The sequence below is a fragment of the Magnolia sinica genome, chromosome 7 (genome assembly GCF_029962835.1).
Source record: "Magnolia sinica isolate HGM2019 chromosome 7, MsV1, whole genome shotgun sequence".
Classification (NCBI taxonomy): domain Eukaryota; kingdom Viridiplantae; phylum Streptophyta; class Magnoliopsida; order Magnoliales; family Magnoliaceae; genus Magnolia; species Magnolia sinica.
Genome location: NC_080579.1, coordinates 70237015 through 70248385, shown reverse-complemented (window position 1 = coordinate 70248385; position 11371 = coordinate 70237015). Strand labels below are relative to the sequence as shown.

Here is an 11371-nt window from a genome sequence, read left to right as displayed (position 1 = left end):
ATCTGTAAATATAAGAAATTATTGATACATTATTATTATTATTATTTTAATCTTGCACCTGATAGTCATTCAAAAAATAATTCACACTATTATTTGATAAGAATCCTATTCACAAAATTTTTGATAAGAATCCTATTCACAAAATTGGTAACAACTCAATTCAATAAAAGAGGAAATGACCCAAGTGGCCCACACCAACAAAAATTGACTTTAGCCCTCCTAACTAAACACTTCCCCCTCCTAAACTAGGACTCATACAAAAGAAATTACCTGAAACTTCCAACTGTTGGCTATGCCTTGCCTTAAATTGGCTAGTTAGTATCTGCTCTTGTTTAACCTTCTTTTGAGCCCTTCCTACATAATGACCAAATGAAAGTGTAGGAACTGGAAATTCCTATTTCCCAACAATCCGAACTCTTTTACGAGCAGGGATAATGCATCAAGTTCAGCTAAGTTGGACCGTAGGTTATTGTCAAGCCAGTGGACAACTTCTAACCTGTCATGCATGCAACATCCAACTTGTCCAAAAGGTGGGCCTACCATGAGGAGCACCTTGTGCAAAAATCAGCACAATCCATGCATTAGATGAACCCTATATGTATAGATGCCCTGGCCCATAATTCAGGCTGGTCCCACATGCATGTTGATTGTTTGGGACCGCATGAAGAAACTTGATTTATATACGAAAACATCATGTGTTTAGTCAAGCACAAATTGTCTATTTGAAAGAAAAAAAGAGAGAAAATGTACTCATTTAAATAGATGTCCATGGTTTAGATTCCATGTATATGAGAGATTCACGCCAAAGATCCCAACAACCAATGAATAAATAAAGAGGCAAACAGTTCCAAAGCTAAGGAAGAGCTCTAGGTGCAATGAAATAGAAGAAAAGATAAATAGATCTCCAAACATGCATTGCAACTAAAACAAATACTATCAGTAGTAAAATACAAGAATTTGGAGATCAAACTGAAGAAAAGAATCCAATGCATGTGCAGTTCATTACCAATGTCCTTGTAAAATCTCACCTGAATCAGTTGATTTCAATGACTGTCAAGTTGTGGCAGAGGGGAAAAAAAAAAACCACGATTGTCAGTTGCATTAACATCTTCAGTTTTGCTATAACCATTACCATTGGAGTTAGCCATGTATGTTGTAAAAGATACAAAACTTGAAAATGCCCACAGAAGTGCTTAATGCAAGTGCAAGGGATGGTATTAGACTAAAAAAAACCCCAGATAACTTTGGAACTAAAAAATAAGAAAAAAAATAGCAAATTCAATCACATAAACCGAACACTTAACAACCATCCATCACACAAATTGCATTAAAAGAAAAAAAAAAAAAAACATTAAACTATCTATTCATTTCCTACCAAAACATGCCAGGTTGGTATGTGTGCAACAAATTCTCTTTGGTTTATTATCACCACAATCACATCAGAACTTCATGCGTGGGTAGTTACATTTGGCTGGAATTCCCCTAATTGCTGGAATTCTCATCCAGCAAAACTAACATGACCCTATTTGGACAAAAGTTTGCCTAAACTGTATTCTGTTAGTAGTAACCATCTTAATTATTTCACTATTTTACTTTTTACCATGCATTTCATACCTCTCTGCCATGCCAAGCTAGCACATCTTAATTATTTCACTATTTTACTTTTTACAATGCATTTCATAGCCCATTTCTAGTAACCATCTTAATTATTTCACCATTTCACTATTATACCTCTTTGCCATGCCATGCTGGCACATGGATGTATTCTAGTTCACATGTGCTGACCAGTTGGATTAATGGAAGCATTGAATTATAATGTAAGAGAGGAAATATATCTAGAACCTGAGAAAAAAATGGCACCAGCATACCTTGTGCTTGTTTACGAAGAGTTCAAAACGCTCTGTTAAGCAGGGTTTCGATCTGTGCCACTTAGCCAATGGGCTCATTATCTCTAGATGATTTATGATAAAAGTAGGATTTATGCATGTCTCCTCCAAGAAATGCCCCACCAGTTGCCATCCAATCACAGAAGAAAACACAGTTTTATACTGCAACTAATAGCAAGACTAGAAAAGAAAAACCACACAAACACAACACTATATGCTGATTATGCACCAACTAAGGTTCTGCAAAGATTTGGAGCCTGTCCTAATGAAATCTTGTAGCCCCTACCCAATTTATTGAATCAATGGAACTAATGTAGAAATAAATAAAATATTTTTAAAATACTGAAAAAGCTCCTGGATAATATGATCGGCATACATGTAACTTAGTAGAAGTCGGATTCGTCAGTGTCCAACACAGATAACTGGTGTCAGATGCAGTGGCTTTTAGAAGTCAGATTCCTAAGCATGTCCATAGAAAGGTATGCATTTTTAAATGGTATGTATTATATTTTTATAGTATATCATAATTATTTGTGTAAAAATTACAAAAATAAATAATACTAGTAACAACAAAACCAAGAGAAGACCAATTATTTATATATACGAAAGTATCCAAAATTAAAAGATAGGAATAATTAAACATCGAAGAACCTTTTTTTAAATGAACCATGTCCAAAAGTGCTGGACAAGCACAAAAATGCTAACACGGTATAATTTCAAAGAAGTGGTTGTGTCCTGATTGCATATATTTGCTGGTGATCAACCATAGATGGCAGTCCCCTTATACCGGCATTCGCCAGCATCAAGTGGCCAAGTATTGTTCTTGTTTATTTATATTAAATAATATTTTTCTTTACCAAACAATTTTTCAATCATAAACAATTTTCTTCTCTATCAGCACACATTTTCCAATCGTAACACCAGCAAAAAAGGAAAGGGAAAGAAAAGGCACACCACCCATATATCATAAATGAGAAAAGACACAATAAATTTTTTAGAATACCTTGTCTAACAGCCGCGTTGTAGTTTGAGGGGGACACTTGACATCAAATCTTGCGCATGCATCTTGCAGATACGCATTTACTTCTTGACTTGAAAGATCCTTAGGTATATTGAGGTTAGCCACAGTTTCCAACCCTTCTATCATGTCGATCCTTCTGCAGTAATCAAGGGTCAAGACATAATATAATCAGTTTTTCAACTGTTTATGTTATTTTTAAACTTGTAAAGAATGTCAGGTTCCGCCAAATTGTCAGATTTGTTTATATATATATTTTTTGAATCTTACACTTGATGGTTATTCAAACAAGAGATAATTCCTATACAAATGATAAATGTAAATGAAGGCAAGGATGCCCATCGCCAAGAGATGAAAAAGTTTGTCATGTTAGTAGGCCTATAATACCTTGATTTTACAACCTTTGAAATGTCTCCAAAAGAGAGCATGTTTTTTAGGATTTTCGAAAGGGTTTCCATCCCCGGCCGCAGATGAGCATCTTTAATAGGTAAAAAGCTTTTCACCAAGGTTTTAATACCAAATACCTGTGATGCAAAACTAGAGAGAAAAACAATGAAAAGGAACAAAGTGGGGATATTAACAGTGAAAGCAAATCATATGGTAACTGGATTGCAAAAAATCATAAAAATTTTAAAGAAATTGTTGTTGCATGTATTAAGATTCATAACATGAAATAACTAGAGGATAATAAACTAGTCATACCCTAACTGACCTTCAATAAACAAAGTTCACTTTGTTTTTCCTAAGAGATTTTAGTTCCTGGAACAGAGAAATATATCCAAATGAGAAGATCTTGTCAAAATGGGAGAAACATACAATAGCATGCATAAGACGGTTCAGTTTTGTAAAGGCCAAGGAAAGCATATGCTGCCGCACTCTAATATTTTGCTCGTTATAAAACCCACAATTCACCCTCTTTGGTTTCATAAACAGGCATTGCAGTTTGTGCTATGCATCCAAGAGATTGCAGTATAGTAGGCCGATGTGTCTGTCTCCAGTACAGTGATCCAGGACCTATGCTACAGAACAGGGAGGTATATGTAACTACAGCCGAAGGAACCTGAGTAATGTAAAAGAATAACACAATAACAATGAGATGCTCAAGGTTACAACATTTAAAGGACACGTGTCTTGTTAAGATGTGGGCTTTTCAGCCATTGTAAAAGAAAACCAAATAGATCAAATGAATCCAACCAACTACTGCTGATATGAATAGGATGAAACCTGAAATTTGCTTCCAACGTTTCCAAGAAGGGCGGTTGGCACAACTAGAAGCAACAGTATATGAACCACAACATGCTAGACCAAAGATCTGGGAAGTTTGCAGGTACCTGTTCTGAGAATTGGTGCCAGCACACAACGAGCCCAGAAATGGTTTCCAGTGAAGCTGGAGCAACAACAGAACTCGTCATGCAAGTGGGATTCCAAGAATAGGCTTCCTATCACATCAAAGGGGCTAAAAGATCCAGTGGACGATGCTGGATTTGCAGAAGATGGATGGCAGCAATGATAGAGGTGTTAAAAAAGGTTTTGGTGGGAAGGAAGACACTAGAAAAAGATTCTGACACAGAATAAATATCAAGACACAATTGCAGCTTTCATGGCCATCCATATTAAGCACACAGTGACCTTTTCTTTGATTTTACAGTCCTACACATGAATGGTGATCATTGCATATATAGATCCATTTTTTCTACAACCATTATCACTATACAGGAAGAAAAAGGAATAATATCACCACTATATCTGTAAAATATTTTCCATTTTCAGTGTGCTTCTGTCTTCAAAGATGGTTTCTGTTGTGTGCAACTTGATTAGATACAATCTATGTTTTTCACTCTACTGGCTTGTCAGGAGAGAAGATATCTTGCCTTAGGTGTGAGTAGAGTAAAAGAGAGTGGTACCTTGATTAGCTTGTTTCTTGCAACTCGACTGCCTTATGTTTCTTTTCACCTTTGCAACTCTCATATTTGTTGCAACTGCTAGTTCACCATCAGTAGTCTCCCTAACCAAATCTTTCTGCAGTCCTTCCATTTGAAGCAGTGGCTGAAGTTACAAGAAGTAGGACTGATTAGTCTTTCCATGTTTTGAAAAAAAAATTCTTTATTTTTGGAGGCAAAACATGAACTCTGCGCAATATGTTTAGAATGCATCCAAAGTCACACAAGAAAAAGATGTTGAAAACAATACAAATTTGTGACATGTTATCATCATCATCATCATCATCATCATCATCATCTAAGCCTTACCGCAAGTACTTGGGGTCAGCGACACAAATCTTGTTCTGCCATTCCACTTTGTCAGGGACCATAACCTCAGTTAAGTTTGTGACATCTTATGACGTTAAAATTTTAGAATCACACATTGGCTATTATGTTAAGATAGGTTGCACGAATCTATCCAAGAAAACATATGGAAGAAAAGAAAATTAATAGTACACACTTTGTAATCCTCTGTTTACAGAAAACCAAGCATTATTAAGGAAAACCAACTTGCATTTACAAGTAGTGGAATCATATCATTTAGTACTCCAATCCACAACTGTATGGAAGATGGACAGTTAAAAAGAATTGACAAATGGTCCATATTCAAAGTAGACATATCACCCATCTCATGAACACCTACAATCTGATTTTCAGGTTACGATACACACATGGGGGTACCCACCTGATGAATGATCTAGATCCTACAAGCGCCACATGGCACATACAGGGAGGGTAGGATTGAAGATCCTGACGCAAGTTCCCTTCTGATGGTTGAATTAAATATGTGGGTCTTTAACCGAGCGACTAATAATTATTCAACCCTTACACATAAATATTTCATATAATGGAATCAACTAGGCTTGATGACCTATGGTCTAACTGAAGTTGACACTCTTAGAGTGGAATGGCAGAAAATGATTCATGCAGCAGACCCATTAGTTGGAATAAGGCTTAGATGATTATGTAATGAAATCAACAATGCATTTAAGAATACCTCAAAAATGTAGTGAGAAACCTACAACTCATCGCCTACGGAGATACTCATAGTAGGGCCGACTTGATACTCCCACTGCATAAGAAATGAGATTCAAACACCATGATGCATCGAATAAGAAAATAATAATGATAATAATAAAAGCAGAATGAAACATAAGGACGAAACAATATTTACCTGTCCAGGCATGACTTCGCCATTGATTCCACTGATGCTGTTGCAAATAATTTCAACCGAGCATCCAAACACAACTCCAAAGTTAAGACAAGACTTGGACAACAAAGACATCTTACGGAGCATCTTCCATTTTCATATGCTAACCCAACTAGGACGATCGACTATTCCACCCATGTCATATTAGTATTACAGCAGCGCAAACAATTGATTGCATCAAAATTTAAGTAGAAACTTCAGATGATGCAAGCATAAACACCTACGAGCATATTGAGGGAGCAAATGCAGAGCATTTTTTTGCATATACTTTGTTGTCTCTTGGGTACTTTAACCAAACAAACATGGAACCTTACCGCTGTGAAGATGCAACCAAAAAAAAAAAAAAAAAATCAAACAAACAAGGAACCTTACCCATGTGAAGGAACAACAAAAAACCAAGCGTCTACATATGCATGCACCAATGATATACATTGCATCTCTGAAGTATCATTAAAATTTTATGACTTCTATCAGATTTAGGCAGGCTCAGTAACACACTTATTCATATGCATCTAATGATGTACATTGCATCTCTGAAGCTTTTAAACCATCACAAATACCTTTAATCTTTTCTCCATACCCCATTGATAATATTCGTCATCCGTAGAGTTTCGTTAATCACCTGGAAAGACGCTGAATAATGGTAGATGGCCTATAAACCTGATATTTTCTCTTAATAAGAAACAAGTGTCCATAATTAAATCTATGAGAAAATATTCCAAATGAATGCTTGCCTCTAGATAGTGAAACTTACATTTTTGGTAAATGGCAAAGACATGTAATCAGTCAAACATTTGGTATGCACGTCTCCTTTACCATTTCGTTAAACACTTGGTATGCATCACAATTCAAAAGCCTCAAATCCCATTTTTAAAAACAAAAAACCTGAAAGCCATTCTTTACCTTGAATTCCTCAAATTTGGAAATTGACATTAATACATAGAAAGTAAAGGAAAATTTACATTAATAAAAAATAAAAATACATAGAAAATCCTCACAAAGGTTTCTCACCTGCGACTTCAGATTTTTAACAACTTGTTTTGATGCATTTGTAGATGATTTTGGCTGATTTATGGTTGAAATCAAGCAAGATTTCGCAAGTATCTGTGAGGATTAGCATTAATCTCCAACACCTACATGAAACAAATGAAAAAAAAAAAAAAAACCCAGATACTTGGATTCGATGATTGTTGGCTGGATTTCTCGTCTCTGGATAGAATCTGGCGACTAGATTTCATTGGGGCGTGTGGTTGTGATAGGGTTAGGGTTTTGTCTCCCTCCTTTAGATCAAACAAAGAGATAGAGAGAGGTGACCGAAGAGGGAGAGGGAGAGGCGTAGAGGGAGAGGGAGAGGGAGAGGGAGAGGCCTAGAGAGAGGGAGAGGCGCAAAGAGAGAGAGAGAGAGAGGGAAGGAGAGATGGAGGGAGAGGGAGGGAGAGGCACAGAGAGAGAGAGGGAGAGACGCGGTTGAGAGACAGGTTGGTCAGGGCCGGCGCCCTAACCAGTTCTCATTAGAATTTTTTAACGGTGGTGTCACTCTTGCCACAGTTTTCTCTGGTGGGGTCCACTGGAGCTTTGGATGTGACTCATTCTTTGGATCTTACCCTAAAATGATCTCTCCAGATGGATGGACGGCGTGGATACAAACATACATCATGGTGGGGCCCACAGAACTTGGTGACGTCACTTCGTAGCAATCTCCCTACTCAACTTGACAGCAGCCAATACGCAGATAGGGAGAAGAATAGGCTACCCCCCTGACACCAGCCAATGGCTGGTGGTCGATGCTTTGTGGGCCCCACCATGATGTATGTGTTTCATCCATGCCGTCCATCTATTTTTATAGATCATTTTATGTTATGAGAGAAAAAATGAGGTATATTGAAATCTCAAGTGGACCACATTACAGGAAACAAACAGTGTTGAATAGACGGTGACCATTAAAAACGTTTTGGGGGCCATAAAGGTTTTGGATCAAGCTGATATTTATTTTTTCTCTTCGTCTGGGTCTTTATGACCCAATCAACAGATTGGATGCCAAATAAACAGTACAGTGGGCCTTAGGAGGATTTTAATGGTGGATATCCAATCATTATTGTTTTCCTATAGTGTGGTCCACCTGAGATTTATATCCCTATCATTTTTTTCATTTATCCATAAAATGATCTATAAAATTTGATGAATGGAATGGATGAAACAACTACATCATAATGGGGCCCACAGAGCACCGACCACCAGCCACGGGCTGGTGTCGGGGGAGTAGCCAATCCGTCTAAGAGAGAGGGGGCTGGGAGACATCAGCAAGTTCTGTGGGTCCTATCATGAGCTATGTGTTATATCCAAACCGTCCATTCATGTGGCGAGCTCGTCATAAGGCTTGAGACAAAAAATAAGACAGATCTAACTATCAATTGGACCACATGATCGAAAACATGTAGGAGATTGAACATCTACCATTTAAACCCTTTTGGGGGTCATGGAAGTTTTGGATCAATATGAAATTTGTTTTTCCTCTTCATCCAGGTCTTTGTGACCTTATGAATAGATTGGATGGAAAATAAACATTATGGTGGGCCCTACAAAATTTTTTAACGGTGAAAATCATCACCACTGCTGGTATTTGTGGTGTGGTTCATTTAATCTTTGGATATGATTCATTTTTTGGATAATTCTCTAAAATGATTTCAAAAAATGGATGAACGATGTGGGTTGATCCTAAATTTTCGGTAAATCCAAAGCTCAAGTGGACCATGCCACACCAAACAATGTGGAATAATGATTTCTAGGTTGATACCTTCCTTGGGCCCACAGTAATGTTTATTTGCCATCCAACCTGTTCATAATATCAAAAAGATGTGAATGAAGAGAAAACAAAAATATTTGCTCGACCCAAAACTTCTATGGCCTTCAAGAAATTTTCGAAATTTTCAATGGTAGAGGTTCAATCACACTATTTCCAGTGGTGTGGTCCACTTGAGCTTTGGATATGCTTTCTTTTTGTTCTTTAGACCTCAAGTTATTTGTTAACATGGATGAACGGAGTGGATAAATTAAATAAATAATGGTGGACCCCACAGAGTTTACTCAGTATGCTAATGGTACTGAGTAACTCACCTAAATGTAGTGGAAAGGGGTTTCCTTAAAATATTCATAATCATATATTGGGTCTGCCTAAATGTGATTCACATATCTAACCCACTTATTATGTGTCCCACTTGGATGAGGGGTCAGACCAAGTTTCAGCATCCAAAACTAATGTGGCCCCACCAAATGCTTTTATATTTCTTAGGATGTCTTCACATGGTTTTAGATGGTATGGCCCACCTAAGTTTCGTATACGGATGATTTTTGAGATATCTCATAACTTAAAGGGGACACATCAAATGCACAGTGTTGATGTTCAACACACATCATGATGGGGCCCACAAAACTTACAAACATCAATTCTTAGTTTCTCGCAAGGTTAATAAGTTGGGTCACAATTTTGACCAGAATATTTGGCCCATTTTATATGTCTGGTCCATTCACTCTATTTTACTGATCAATACCTTCAATTTGACTAGTTACTCGTCCCGATCAAGCCACATATGAGAAAGATATCGGGCATACAAGATTGATCAACAATTTGAGTGAAATTTGATTTAAACAGCTGAAGTTATTTACTCTTCGGTCTGAACTAATTAAATTGTCCAAAAACGATTAAAGGTTCAATTAGTGGATGTGCCTAATAATTTATTAAAAAATATTTTTTTTTCACAGATAAATTTCAATTTCCATTTAAAAATAACATTTTTTTTTCAAAATGTATATTTTTTTACTCTTAATTTTTTGTTGAAAACTTTTATCAAAATATCATTTTTATTATAAAATATTTCAAAAAAATTAAAATACAAATTCAAAATTTTATTTTTAAAATCTCAAAAACTTTCTCAAATTTTAATTATTTTTTTCTCAAAAATTCCAAAATGCCGATTTTTTTTTCTTCAAAAGCATCATTTTGTTTTCAACATTTCAATTTTCTTTTTTAAAATGATATATATTTTTTCAAAATCTCAGTGTCTTTATAAATAACTTTTTCTTTTAATTTCAAATTTTGAACATTTTCAATTATTTTGCAAAATCACAAATTTTTTCAAGTTCTTTATTTTTCATTTCAAAATGTTTGTTTTTTATTGAAGTATCGATTTTTTTAATATCATTTTATTTTAAAATTTTCAATTCTTTCTAACTTCTCCAATTTTTTTTAAAGCATTTTTTTCAAACTTGTCAATTTATATTAAATTTGTCAATTTTATTTTATTTTTCAAAATACAATTTCTCATTTTCTTTTTCAAAATATTTTCATTTTTCAACATTGTGAAAATTTTCACATTTTAAAAAATCTTTTTAATTTTCTTTTTCAGGATATTATTTTTTTCTCGAAATCAAATTCCTTTTTTTCAAAATTATCAACTTTATTCAATATTCTTTTTTGTTCCCACAAAATTGATTTTTATTAAATCACGATTTTTATTTTTTCAAAATCCAATTTTTCTCAAACATTGTTAAATTTTTTAAACTTCTCAATATTCTTTCTCATGTGATATTACAAATCAATTAAATATTAGTTTTAAATTAAAAAATAAAAATAAAAATTCCACTCATTTGATATAAAAACAAAATAAATTTTCCTTTTGCATTCAATCAATTGTTAAAAAATAATCTTAGATACAAATATGTACAATTAAACCTCTGAATTCTATTAAAAACAATTATTAGACTACAAAAAAAACTTAATTTTCCATCATATTCTTAAAAAAATGAAAAAAAAAATGTCTGAAGGCAAAAGTCAAAAGGTACTAAAAAGCGTCGCCATTTGGTATTTTGGGCGGGAAATTGCAAGTGGACATATTCTGATTTTGCGACGGATTTAGTCCGTCAGTAATTTACGATGGACCAAAATCCCTCATAAATACGTCGTAAATTAGATTTTAGCAACGGATTTTGGTCCGTCGCGAAATTCCATGACGTTTGGACTGGATTTTCGAGAAAGACAGGCTTAGCGATGGACTTTTTCCATTAGCGACAGATTAAATCTGTCAATAAACCAAGAGATTTTTGCGTCCGTCGCAAAAATACGTCACAAATTCACAATTTTGGCTTAGTGAGATACCTTAGCTTTCAAAGGAGTTCCTCCATATTTCACCTTGTGATGATGGAAAATAAAAGTATTCATAGTTGAGAGATACATTGGGTTCCTGTCCTGACCTTAGTGGACTGGAGGAGTTTCAACACA

At 35.2% G+C, this 11371-nt stretch overlaps 1 long non-coding RNA gene across 1 annotated transcript; it reads right to left on the bottom strand.

Annotated features, from left to right (window-relative positions):
* Positions 1-204: 204 nt before the first annotated feature.
* Positions 205-7450, bottom strand: LOC131251433 (uncharacterized). The gene is made up of 7 exons (XR_009173860.1): positions 7271-7450; positions 6657-7229; positions 3607-4950; positions 3292-3441; positions 2927-3043; positions 1869-1988; positions 205-350 (listed from the first exon to the last, which is right to left on the bottom strand). It is a non-coding gene; the product is annotated as an uncharacterized LOC131251433 (long non-coding RNA).
* Between the last annotated feature and the right edge of the window lie 3921 nt (positions 7451-11371).